The following is a 13,011-nucleotide window of genomic DNA, read 5'->3' as shown; positions in this document are numbered from 1 at the left end:
AGGTGAGCACAGACACTCGTATGTAATTGCAGGTGTGATAGGGGCTCTTTTGTGTCTCTACTAAACACAGCTCAGCTGTGGGGGAAACCAGGTTCTCTCTGAGTTACCAGATTTGCTAACATTAGCTTGCTACAAGACTATTGCTACCAAGTGATCAAAGGTACCAGACAGCCTCAGAAGGGAGAGCAACGGAGATGAGCGGGATTGTGAAGTTCTCTTACTGCTGTTATTGTTATCCCCAAAAATGCTCCTGTTTGAAAGAATGTGCTTCCACTCTCCCCAGTTCATAGGTTGCCTGAAAAAAGGTGAGTTTTTGAAGAACTGCAAAAAAAATTTTTTTTTTTCAAAAAATGTTTCTGCATAGAGCAGAACAGGCCCTCTTGTTCTTTTTTAAAAAAAAAAAAAAAGAAAGAAAAAAGAAAGTAAGTTTTCTTTGTTGTTCCCAAATGAAAAATGGAATAACTCATTTCAGTGTTTTCAAAACAAAACTTTACCTTTCTGTTTTGACACAGTACTGTTAAGCATAAAGATTTGCCTTTTTTTTTTTTTTTTTTTTTTTTTTTTTTTTTTTTTTTTTTTTTTTTTTTTAAGGAGACTTAAAAGCATTTGTAATTCTAACCCTTTTACTTTGAACTAAATGTTTCAGGCTGGCTGCACTGAAATAATGTCTGCTTTTCCTTTTTTGCGTTGTTTAAAAAAATCATTTTTATTCTGACTGAACACATTCTGATCCCTTCTGCCTTTGGTTGGAAACTTAAAGCTGATAGTATTTGCCAGGTTTAAGTGAAAATCTGTAAATATTCCTTAGACACTGGGTGAGATCTTTAACTGGCTTTGAGCGTTGTAATCCTAGTGAAGTCAAAAGAACCAGACTGATTTATACCAGATGTTTATCTGGACCTCCAAGGGGAATGTAATCAGTATCATGGATTAAATTTGCCATTAATACATAAAGATCTGTTTACATCAGCAGAATTACATCTGTGCTTCCTCACAGATAGATTTTGTCCAAGCCTCCACTGGTAATGCTGTCATCCTTGTGCCGCGGGTTGAAGTTCAAACCAGTAACAGACGCCCAGGAGGCTTTTGCTGGAGAAATGCTTCAGCCTTCGGGCCTGAGATTTACACCGGTGTTCGTGCGATCCTAGATTTTAAACAGTTCATTGTCAGCTGTTCATTTTATGTGTGAAGACCAGAATGAAATGAAATGAAGGGGAAGATGACTGTTTGAATTAAGATTTTTTTTTTTTTTTTCCTCCAAAGGAATGTTATACAACAGGGGTACTTTGTATGGCCACCAGAATGATTGCTGGTATGAACCAACTGGTGGGGAAATACTTCCTGCACTCACATAAGCAAGAAAACTGTTGCAGCTTGGAAAATGAAAACTCTGATTTATGAGCATGAAGGGCTTGAAGTCAATATTTTGCTCTCCTTAGTTTTTCTCTAGTGGCTTTGACAGTTCTGGGTTTGAGGAGATGCAGATTTTCAGGCTGGCAGGATGCAATGGACTAGCTGATTTCCAAAGCTGTCACTGGTCTTTGATTTGTATGTTCAGTATTTTCCTTTTTGGACCAGTTAGTACCATTAACCTCTTGCCTGTCCTGGCTTGGTATGCAGCAGCTTGTTGTCTCCAGTGAAATCTGGGTAGGGCTCTTTTCTACATCTTCTAGAAGAGGCCATGGTCCCACATCTGTCTTGCCCCCTTGTGAGTGAGTTTTAAACCCCAGAGAGACAGTAGAGCTGTTCCTGGACCTTGTGTACACATTGAGCCCCATGTACTCATCCTAAACTCATGTTGAATCTGTGTCTGTGGCAGGTGAGGCACTGAGTGTCTCACTTGGAGCTGGTGCTGCTGGTGAGGGTGGTTCTCGCCTGTTTGAGTAGCACGAGCCTTTCTTCCACTGTAGCAGTCAGCCCTTCTCTGAATCAATGTCAATTATTTACATGCTTGAAGTGATTTAAAATGACGAGCACAGAGGAAACTGTCTAAGATTTATAATTTGCTGTGAACTATTTCAGCTATTTTTAGCAGGATCACACGGAAACATCCTGATGGTTTGGGTTATCCATGAAATGAGTATAATCACGGGAGATCCTTCTGTGAGAAGAACTAACTAGCATCCAGCCATATAATTGACATAGAAAAGTAGGTGAACACTTTGGGGTTAGATTTTATTTGCAAAAATTTAGAGCTGCTGTTCAAGACAAGTTTTTGAAATGCTCAGCAAAACCAAGAAGGGTATGGGGTCTTGTTGTTGCTGTTCCTGGAGTGCTTCTGTTCCCATATTCCTAGGGAACAAGAGAGCCCTCTGGCATAAATATCTTTTTCATCCCTGTTTTATCTATTGGTTTTCCATTTTCCCTTTTCTCTGTACCATCCACCTCTACTGAGCAAACTGAATGCTGAGACTTTACCAAGGCAAACCAGAGAGTAAGAGGCAGACCTACAAGCTTTGGGATTATTTAATGTTAAGCTGTATCAGGGTAGATGTGTTTTTTTTTTTTTTTTAAAGAGCGTTTTCCTAACAGGCCTGGTACATCAAGAATTTCTGGCTGAGTCAGTACATTCCTGCAGGGAGATGTTAATCCTTTATGTAGTGTTTGTTTTACCTTCTCCTTAGCAGAGCATATTGCTGGTATGCAAGGAGATTGCTGTCATATGGCCCTTGATAGCTGCTTCATAGGGGAGTTCTGCAGCTCCTTGGTAGGGAAGTTTTATATGTTTGTTTTTAGTGACATCTATGCCCCGTGTAGTTTGTTCACGGGAGATTGTTTTACCTGTAAAGCCGTTTATGTGGGTAATATTTTTCCAAATTCTTCAACTATGATAACAGTACCAAGGGAGCCAAATTTTCTCGTATTCACTCTCTTTGCTTAGGTAAACTACTTGCTGAGATGAAACACGGATGTGAATCTGGAGTAACTTTGGGGAGTTTTTTTATAGCAACACACTTTTAGAGAAATAGATACTGGAAGTGCTGCGTTGCTCTGCCTGCCTCTGCATCTTGCTTAAAGAGCAACAAGAGGACCCTAGGAGAGGAGGGAACACTGCTGCAGTGGGATGGGGAGCTGAAGTTTCCTGGTGTGGGCGGATAGCTCTGTGGATTTGCAGCACTAACATAGATATTGGATGAAAATGAATTTTACTCAGCCTTGTAAGTATTCTCACAATTCCTGCAACCCACACGGGGTCGTGACCCTGAATTTGGTAATGGCTGGGCCGGTGCTCAGTGCCTGGGGAGTGGCAGTGTCTCACACCACCCTGGGCCAGCCGTGCCAGTGACTTGCAGGTGATCTGACACAATTCGTTGAGATTTTTTGATGCAGTGCAGACCGGGCTAGAAAACTCTCACTGAGGACAGCAGAAGGGCTTTGCAAGGGGTGCGTGCTCTGGGCTCAGCCCTGCTGAGCTCAGGGGAAGTTCTGTGCATGGTGGGGAGGCTGGGCCTTAATGTGTCTGGGAGTGGAGACCTTGCACCGTTGTCTCCTTACAGAAACCTGGGCCTTATCCAGTCTCTGCTGTGTGTGCCAATTAACCTAAGGCTTGCTTTTGATGGAGCTTTCCTGCTTGTGCACTTCCCGCTACCTTTCTGCTCTAAATGGCTGATTTCACAAAGGAGAGCTTTTTAAGCATTAATAGGATTTTTTAAGATCTTGACAAAGAAGCGAGAGTCTTAAATGCCTGCCTTCCTGCAGCAGTGAGGACACAGCCTTGGGAGTTATTTAAAGTAATATATTTTTAATTGCATCTTATAGCTGGGATCTTCTGTACAATTCCTTTCAAGGTGACCTTTGCACAGCTGTGTTGCCTGGCCGAGCTGCGGTGTCGCAGTTAATAAGGGCACTCATTGGAAAATCAGCCTCACCCGTGTTGGGTCTGCTGGCTCCCTGCAAAGCTGCAGTGGTTGGGAAGGTGTTAGTGCAGCCCTGTGAGGAAAGCTCCGTCCCGAGGAAGGCACTAGTAAAGTTCCTGAGGTGCTGAAGCTAGCCAGGGCTTCCTCGTTCAGTCTTTGGTTAGGAGCTTGGTTTTCTTCAGTGGCAGGTTTTGGCCAACCATTCACCTGGAGGTAAGGCTGGTGGCCACGGAGAGCTTCCCAAATGGGAGCAGTGCATCCCCGTGCTTTGCCCTCTCTTCTCCAGAAAAGCAGCCAGCAGCTGGAGAGGTTTCTGTCCTGCAGGTTGCTGACTGCTCGCTGACCACAGTGCCACCTCAGGAGTCGCAGAGAAGCGAGTTGGTGAGCATGGCCCCGTTCCTGCTGACAGGCGTCCACCTTGCAGCCCCCGCAGCTGGCAGCCTCGGTGGCAGGCATGGCACAGAGGCCCAGGGCTGAAGGAGCAGGAAAAACAAGCAGCGCTCGCATGGCAGGATGTGACTGCCTTGCTTCCATGATTCATATCCTGAGCTGCAATCCCCTGGACCGGTGCAGCCCAGTGGCCAGATCCTTGGCCCACTGGTTTCTCTTTGAGGTCCGGGAGACTTTCTGATATTATTGCTATTTATGAGGGAACTGCTTGTGGCCTGGTTTTTCTGGAACTCCTGTTCCTGGCTCTCTCTGAAGATGAAAATTTCCTCAGCCTTTCCTGTGGGGCTGATCTGAGCATTCAGCAAGAGGAGATGTAGTGAGGTTTCTGGTGAAATGTTCATCCAGTGTGCACTTGCGTGCTGCAGAAATGTCTCCTTCCCCCATGCCCTCTTCTCCCTTGGCTTTTCACCCAGCTGGGGCATTTTCTGGCTCTTGAGTCATTAGGGAATTTTGTCAGGGTGCTTTTGGGGTGGGACACCCTTGGGAGCACCGGCTCCCTGCTAGCCTGCCGACACATCTTGCTTTCCTTCACTGCATCTGGGTGCCTTCCAGGTAGACTTGGGTTCCTTCTGAACGACCAGAAATTCCCAGCTGCTACTACACAGACTTGCCTGCTGTCCCCACGATGTTCCTGAATGGCTGTCCCCACTATTTCTGGCCCAGGGAGCATGCTAAGGAGGAGGAGGTATTGAGATTCTTGTCATTGATGCCCACGAAAAATGAGTGCTTGTGGTATACTCATGGGGTCAGAAGAAAGCAGCTTTCCACGGTGCATAACTACCCAAACTCAACTTCTAAAAAAGTGCAGCTGTCGTCTTCACAGCTCTCCGCCACCTGGAAAGCTGAGGATTCATCCGTTTCCCTGAGAACAGATAATGTTGTGACCATTTTTCTAATTGCTCGCGCTTCTCCTTTTAGAAAGACAAAACCCTTGGAGCTCCCAAGAGGTTCCTCTGCACCTGACAAGAGTTTTTATAGCCTGTTTCCTTTTCCCTAGCTAAGTTTAGCTCCTGGTTTCCCTTCGTCTCATCCCCCAGGCAGATATCACAAGAAGCTAAGGTGCTTGTGTTTTCTTCCTGCCTGCATCAATTTGTTTATCGTAATGAAGTTTTATATCGAGTTGGTGGGAAAAATATCAAAGGAGAAGAGAAAAGCAAAAATCCTTTCCCAAGCTATTGTGCCATTGAAATACCCACAGCAGAAGGCAGTTTTGCTGAGGCGGGATTTATTTATCACCGCAGAGATCTCTGCAAGAACCTGAATTTCTCTCCTATCTCATGAGGGCTCAGTTCCCCACCAGCCCCCTGTCTCTGACGTGGCTGCTGGTCTGTTCCCCGTGCCATTGCTCATCTCTTTGCCCCGCGAGCCCCTGCTAACACCGGCAGCAGCTCCCAAGGTGACAAGGCGCAGCAGTCAGTGACACTAACAGCTATGGAAAAGCTGAAGCAACCATAACAGCAGCAGGAGAAATTTGGGCTCTTGGCTGCTGGTCTGAGCTTGACATCTGCCCCTTCCTTCCCCGTAGGTAATGTTCTGCAGGAGCAGCAGCAGGGAGGAAGCTTTGAGGAGCTGCTCGGAGGGGTGCGAGCAGGCACTTGGAGCACTGGGGCTGCTTGGAGGTGCTGGGGAAGGAGAGCAGGAGGTGGCTCCTGGCTTCTGGGGCACCTGGCAGGGCACTAACCCCACCAGAGGGGCTGCAAGGGTGAGTCTCACAGCCTCTGTAGGGCTCTGAGGTCTGCCCAGACCCCTGGGGAAGGCTCAGGCCCTTGTAAGGTGGTTGAGTCTGCAAAACAATTAAATAGGGCAATTTTAGGGTCACCAAAAGTTCACGAACGCCCCAGTGTGATTGCACGGCATGGCCTGGAAAAAAAAAGCCTGCCTGGAGCAGTGCAGCAGATCAAAAAAAGATTTGAGCTCTCCCAGCAGTTTGCTATCTCAGATCATCTTTTTCTGTGACATTAATTTCGTCGGGCAGAAGATTAAGCACTTTGAAATGAAATATAGTGATTTCAGTTTCTGCTGTCCTTGCACACTGCCGCACTTCTCCGTGCAGTCTTTCCGCTGCCCTGCTGCCATCGCAGAGCCAGAGAGGTTAATAATGGTTCACCCGAAAATTGCTAGGTCTGTGGGTGGGAGATGTGTCAGGAGTCCGCAGGATGAGCACCTCTGATATTTATATGGAATTAAATCCAGGCCCATGCACAAACAAGGCTTGGTCACCGCTTAGCAGGGACATTTTGTGGCGAATTTCAGATGGCACTTTGTGCTGGCTTTTTCCACTGGGTAAATTCCACTTGGCATGGACAGATCCCTCCCGCGGCAGTGCCTGAGAGGCCGTGTGCTGTGTTACTGAGGGAAGCTGCATCTGACCCGAGGCTGGGGTGTGAGAAACCCAAGGCAGCATTCGGGCAGACATCCTAGCTTCCCCCTGGGCTGAGTGGCCCTCAGCCACAGGAGATGCTCTGACACCCACCGAGGGTTTTGAAGCCCAATTAGTTGCCACTCCGAGTGAATTTAATGAGTCTAGGAAGTGAGAGGCTGCGGGCTCCTGCAGCCATGATGCAGAAGGGGGACCTGAACCTCTTGTGCAGCAGCAAGGCCAGTAATCAGATTCACGGGCCAGCCCTGGCAGTCAAAAACCTTGACTGCTTGTGTTAATTGAGCCCGCCAGCCCCTGTGTTCTTCTATTTTTAGGCTGCTTTTCTAGGGAAATGAGGCTTATACGGTCTCCGTGGCTGTCTGTCCATCTGTCGGTCCTCCCCCCGCTCCTCCCTGTAACTTCCAAACTGTCAGCAAATTTTAGCCAATCTGGCAAGGCAGGGAAGCGTCTCAGAGACATCGCGATTTTTATGAATTTCATGAGGGCTGCTGGAAATTTCCCAAAGGCTCGATTAACGTCCCCTCGAGGTAAAGCTGTGATCGCTCAGCCACTGCCCTTTCTGCTTGCCCCGAGTAGTCGGCGTACAGAAACCATCTGCCCCGTCGTTGTGAGTGGCTTTAGACAAGTGGAGATTTTGTGGGAGATATCACTGGAGACGTGTCAGGGACGGGAGGGGAGCTGTGGGGTGTCGGATGGGAAATAGAAGGAAGTGGGACCACTGCAGTGAAGAGGTGATGACAGCAAGGGAGGGATCTAGCAGGTATTGAGTGCTGAGAGCCACGTCCCTGGGAAACCAGTCTGAAGGAGGAGCAAACCTCAGGAAAACTGGGAATGTGGCGGTGAGGGCTGAGGGGTGCGGAGTGACCCCGAAGCTGAAGCAGGGAGGAGATGGTGGGAAGAAAGCGGGGCTAACATCAGTGGTAGTGCAAGGGGCAGAGCAGCGATCCGCAGGAAACTGAGTTCTGTTAGTGCAGCTGCTCGCAGAACAACTTGCTTTATCAAGTCCTTTGTTGGCAAGGTTAGAACAGGGAATGATTAAAGTTACTCAGAAAAGATGCTCCCGTGATTCCTGTGGGGCTGTGCAATTGTGCTGACGGAGATGGCTGCTGTGGTTCAGGACACGTTATGGCCAGAAAACATACCGACCTCCCGCTGCCTGGCGGTCCTCGCAGCACCCATTGCTCTCCGTCCCTTCCAGGGCTTCGTTTTTCTGAAAAGGGCGATTGTTCTGCTGTGCCCACACCGCTGCGATGGAGCTGCGCTGGTCAAACAGGGTCTTTGTGAGCAGCTCCTCGTCCGGCGTGAGGAGGAGCCTTCTCTGCGGCGCTGCGAGAGCTCGTCCTCGCTGGGATGGCGCTCAGCGTGGGTCATTAAGGAGCTCGAAGAGTCGATTTGGTCCAGACAAACAATGAACTGCTGACACTTTTGGCTCTGCTGGGGCTAAAGAATATGAGCGCACACATCTGAGCCCGATCAGTGGAAGCACACACGGATTAGGTTCTTCTGGTGACGGCTGCAGTTTTATTGTGAATAATCTGATGGGAGCCTGATGGTGTCCAACACATCCATTCTTGCCTTGTGATTCTTTTGCCATCTGAAATGTTGTTAGTTTTAATGACATAATTATCCTTCATATTTTCAGTTAGATGTGTGGGTTGTTTTTTTTTCCCTCTCTCTCTCTCTCTCTCTTTTTTTTTTTTTTTTTTTTTTTTTTGAGTTATAATTGGTTTCCCTGAGAGGCAGCAGCTTTAATGCTTGGTTAGTTTTCTGAGAAGCTGGGACTGAAAGAAGCTTTTGGGAAATGACAATTATATGTCCATGGGTTTTATTTGGTATGCTTTATTTCAGTCTTTGTCTGAGCTGAAAGCTCTTGTTGACTGGCAGAAGATGGATTGATTCAGTGAAATTAAGCAATTTCAGTCCTCCTCCCCCCCCCCAAAAAAAACAAAAACATACAAAGAACTTGTATATTGACTGAAAGTGAAGTGAATTTTTTTTTGCTGAATTTATACAAAGTACTTAGCTGGGGAAAAAATGCACACCCCTTCCCCCTGTCCCCAGGGCACTGATTGGCCCTGACATGATTTTTTTTTTTTTTTCTGAACTTTGCTGGAAGTTTATCTCAACAAAAAATTGTTTAATAGATGTGTGTGCTGTGCAAGGGAACAATATCCTACGAAGCAAGAGCAGCATAGATTATTCATTATCAAGGTAATTCCAACAAGATGAGATTATTTAGTCTGTGGATCTTGGAGAGAAAAGAAAGGAAGAGAAAGAAAGACAGCCAGCTAGACAGACATCTTGGCTTGTAACCTCCTTTTTTCCCCTTTCTGTGGACAGCCCAAGGTGGCCCATGCCTGACTGTGGGGCTACTGCACCCCTACAGATGCAGAGGGGCTCTGCAGTGGGTTTGTGAGTGTTATCTGTGGGATCTTGCCACAAGTCATACAGGTGGTTACCTTGGGAGGCTTAACACCTGTGGTTTCTTACCAATTGTGCTGTGCCCTGGTTTTATGTCATCGTTACGAAACAACAGAGAACGATTTTCAGGGGTTTACACCACAGGGTTTATGAAGGGTTTGTGATGGGGGTGCACTGAAGTAAGGACTCCTCCAGCAAGAATAGGAAAAAAAAAAAAAAAAGTGGCTTTGCCTGTAGTTGATGGTGTCATTCCAAAGCCAAAAAGTAAAATCCAAGGAAGATGACTAGTTCGGGGAGCATCTGAAAGGTACGGTGTGTTCTGCCTGGGTGGGCAGTTCTGTTGGTACGTTGAAATGGTGGTGAAGCATCTATTTCCTGAGGCAGGGAAGGGACACATCTTCCCCACATCTCCTCGTGGTGGAAGCATCTTCCTCAAAGTAAGGGGGAGGAGGAACCAGTGCTTGTTCTGAGTTGCTTTGCCCCTCCAATTTCTCCCAGCACCAAGCTATGCCAGGGTGAAGAAGCCAGGCTTTCATCACTTCAGGGAGAAGGCAACTGGTTTCTCTCCAAGAAAGCCTAAAGCAGCTAGAGATGGAAAAGCCCTTGTAGGTTCCTTGGTCTTTCTCTCTCTTTTCTCTCTCTCTCTTTACAATACATATGAGAATGCTGTGTCCATGCTAGGTTTGCATGTCTCTTGCAAAGGGTTTCCAACCCCTTGGTTTAAATGGAATATTATTCCCAGATGGAAAAGCTCATCTGCTGGCAAGGTCAGAAATATAATTTGTTTATATACATTCAGTACAACTAAAAAGAAGAAAAGAGAGACAGAAGAAAATTCCTTCGCCATGTCGTACTTGTTACTTGTCAAGTTGTGTACCCTGCCAGTAAAGCCGTGCTCTTGAACAGGCAGGAGTGGTGTGGCCCCGAAGACCAGTGGTAGGAGCGAGGAGACACGGCGTCTGTCGCTCTGGCTTGCTGGGAGTGTGCTACATAGTTTTCATTTTCTGCATGCATGATTAAAATTAAAGGCTCAAAAAAAAAATAAAAAAAAAATAAAAATCTTGGCCTTAGCAGTGGGAACCGCACAGATGTGAACTGAATGGAAAGCTGACATTTTTCGCTGCTATGTCACCACTTCCTCTGACCTGAGGACAGATCTGTCTCAGAGGTTTCTGCAGCACAGGCAAAGGCATGTTATCATTTTTAGAAATAATGGAAAAAATGTACGATGCTCAGGGTCTCAAGATGTTCTTTCTTTGCCTTGTTTTGGGTGGGTCTAGCAGCTTTTCAAAGTCCCAGATCTGCTGGAGATTTTCTCCCTGCCTTTGAAGTTGAGGATCTGAGGCGCTTTCCCAAGCTGACCCCATGCAGCCTTTCCTACAGCCAGTGCAGGCACACGCACACCCTGCGAGCCCTGCACGTTTTTGTGCACATAGAAGAATACCCCCACGAACCACGTCTGCAGCTACGTGCTCCATTTGGTAATGAGCTTCACAAATGACCTCCCGGGAGGAGGAAAGCAGGCAGCCGGGCTGGGACCCTGCAGGTTCCTCTGCGCAGCCACCCCCAGCGCCGCAGCTCTCTGCCAAGGGACGGAGAAAGTTGTCGGCTGGAAATCCAAGCACTTCACGCGGTGCCTCGCTGCGGGGTCACCGGGGTGAACGGGCTAGAGTTTCACTTCCAAAGAGCTAGGTTCACATTTTGGTTTCGGTCACCAAGGGAATTATGTTGAAAGGGCTTTTAATCCCTTGGGAAGCTGTCCAGTCCCTGGGGATATCGCTGCTTAATCATGCAGGGTCATTCTTTCACAAGATAGGGCTTGTTCAGGGACTTTTATGGATTTTTGTTTGTTTGCTTACTTTTCAAGTGAGACTATTTTTCAGTGTAATTTGGGGTTGTTTGTGAAAGGCTTTTGCTTTCAGAAGGCTGTTGAAAGATTTTTGGTGTAGACAAAATTGAACGTCCTTTCCTCTGGCTGTCAGGTACACAGGACCAGAAAACGCAGCTCGGAGAGGGAGGCAGGTGAGCAAAGGGGAATGGGGAGCATGAGGGACCCAAACCACAATTGTCATAAGACTTTCAGAGGAATTTCCAAATTGAAATATTTGGGCTTTTGCTTTGTATGTCAAGTATCACATTTTTCCTAGCAGAAGGAGGGAGGAAAGTGTCCATCTCCCACACTCAGAAGTATGGTTATGCTTTGAAAGAGGAGTTCACCTGGATACATAAGGAATGACAAATGCATCAACCCTGTACGGACCTTTACATTTCAGCTCCAGACTGAGCAGCCCCACACTTAGGATACAACGGGAACCTAGTTTGTTCTGCTCCAGTGGCAGCACTCAATAGCACATTACTGGCTTGTTAGGAAATTGGATGATCTGCCGAAAGCTTTAGGCAATGGGACACATTCTTAAGCAAGTAAGGAGTATTCAAATGTTGCTAGCAATAACAATCTGTAAATTACAGATGAGGTGCACTGAGTGAGCAGTGTGTTATCTCTCTGAATGTTTAAATTTTTGCACATTTTGGCAAGTTCCTGAAAGAAGGCAAGAGCTGGACTGTCAGCACTGATTTTAGTTTTGTAGTGCTATGGTTTTCTATTTATAATGGACATGAAAGAGGTCCTGAAGGCAGTGTGTCTTGTCACTGAATTAAAAATCCACTCACATCTGCAGTGTTTGCTTTAATTTAAATATTTGTCATGGCTAATGAAATATAGCCCAAGAAAGAAGGAGCAAGGCAAGTTTCCCAGGCTCCATCAGTTTATTTGATGCCTTCCTATTTGTGGACAAAACCAACATTCTTGTATGAATGGCTGTGATGCTCTAAGGATGGCAGAATGGGTCGCGGTCTGTCCCTACAGGGATTTCACTGCTTGTACCCTCGGATATTAATGTGGGAAGCCTGGCCCTTATTACTGAGCCCTGACCGGGTTTCCAGTTGCAGAGCCGCCCACAGTCCCTGGTCGCAGGAGGCATGTCTTTGCAAATAAAAACCAGGCAAGCTCAAATCCTTAATAAGCATTAGAGGCTTCTCTTATTTAGTTCTCAATGTATATCTCCGGGCAATGTTCAGACTCTCCAGTGACTACTAATTAATTTGTTTTCTTATACTTCGTTGAGATTTGGATTGGCACTGAAGCCCAACAGGGAAGAATCTAGCTGTCAAAAAGTGAATGTCTGTAACGAGAGTAAGGTGTAGATGGAAACCACATAGTTGTCACGCAGCAGCTATGTCATAAAGGATGCTATTACCTCCATACTCCTTCCCATCAGGGAGAGAGATATTTTGGGAGGGCAGAAGATGTGATTCTGGGAGACAGCTACGTGGAAGCTGTCACTGTATGCTCCATGCACTGAAATGGAGCAGGAAAAAGGCTGTTAGAAATATTCTAATAAACATTAAGTGCATGGACAAATGACAAAAATATCTAAGCGTTAGTTAAACACAACTGGCTAGTCTGTGCAGCACTGTCCAGTTGAGAACCACAGGACTCAGAGTGGGAAGCGGAGGTTTTTTTCCTAGCCCTGAAACCAGTTTTCTCTAAAACCTCAGCGAGTTGTATTTTCCACTGATTCCATGCCCTGTGGGCCAGCAATACGTGCTTCAGCTTCCAAATCTCTAAAATGCTGCTGTTGGCTGACATAACCCCCAGACTGTTGTCCCTTTCTGTGTCTGGATGTGCCCTGCCAGCCTCAGGCAAGCCTCGGTGCTCAGGGGACAGCGCTGCTGCTCCTCGTCCAGCTGTCTTCTGCCTCTGCATTCGCACCTAGTGCCAGGCTCCCACAGGCAGCACGATCTGCTGAAACACCTTGGTAGCAAGCTCTGGACTAACCACTCTGCAATAAATTAACGTGGTCCAACGACCATAAAGGGTAATCCTGATGTGTAGCATCTCTC

The 13,011-nt window shown here is 46.7% G+C and overlaps 1 long non-coding RNA gene across 3 annotated transcripts in view; it reads left to right on the top strand.

The window, feature by feature from the left end:
- LOC311434604 overlaps nt 1-13,011 on the top strand; it is a 34,314-nt gene that overhangs the window by 8,199 nt on the left and 13,104 nt on the right. For 2 of the 3 annotated variants that reach the window (XR_014691591.1, XR_014691592.1), the window contains exon 1: nt 92-305. The exons of the other annotated variant lie outside the window; for it this stretch is intronic. This is a non-coding gene — a long non-coding RNA (uncharacterized lncRNA). Of the gene's footprint in view, nt 1-91; nt 306-13,011 lie in introns of those variants that run through there. 3 annotated transcript variants of the gene reach the window in all.

The sequence above is a fragment of the Aythya ferina genome (assembly GCF_964211825.1).
Source record: "Aythya ferina genome assembly, chromosome: 3".
Lineage (NCBI taxonomy): Eukaryota > Metazoa > Chordata > Aves > Anseriformes > Anatidae > Aythya > Aythya ferina.
The sequence above is the reverse complement of the archived record's forward strand: the minus strand, read 5'-3'. Positions and strand labels throughout refer to the sequence as shown.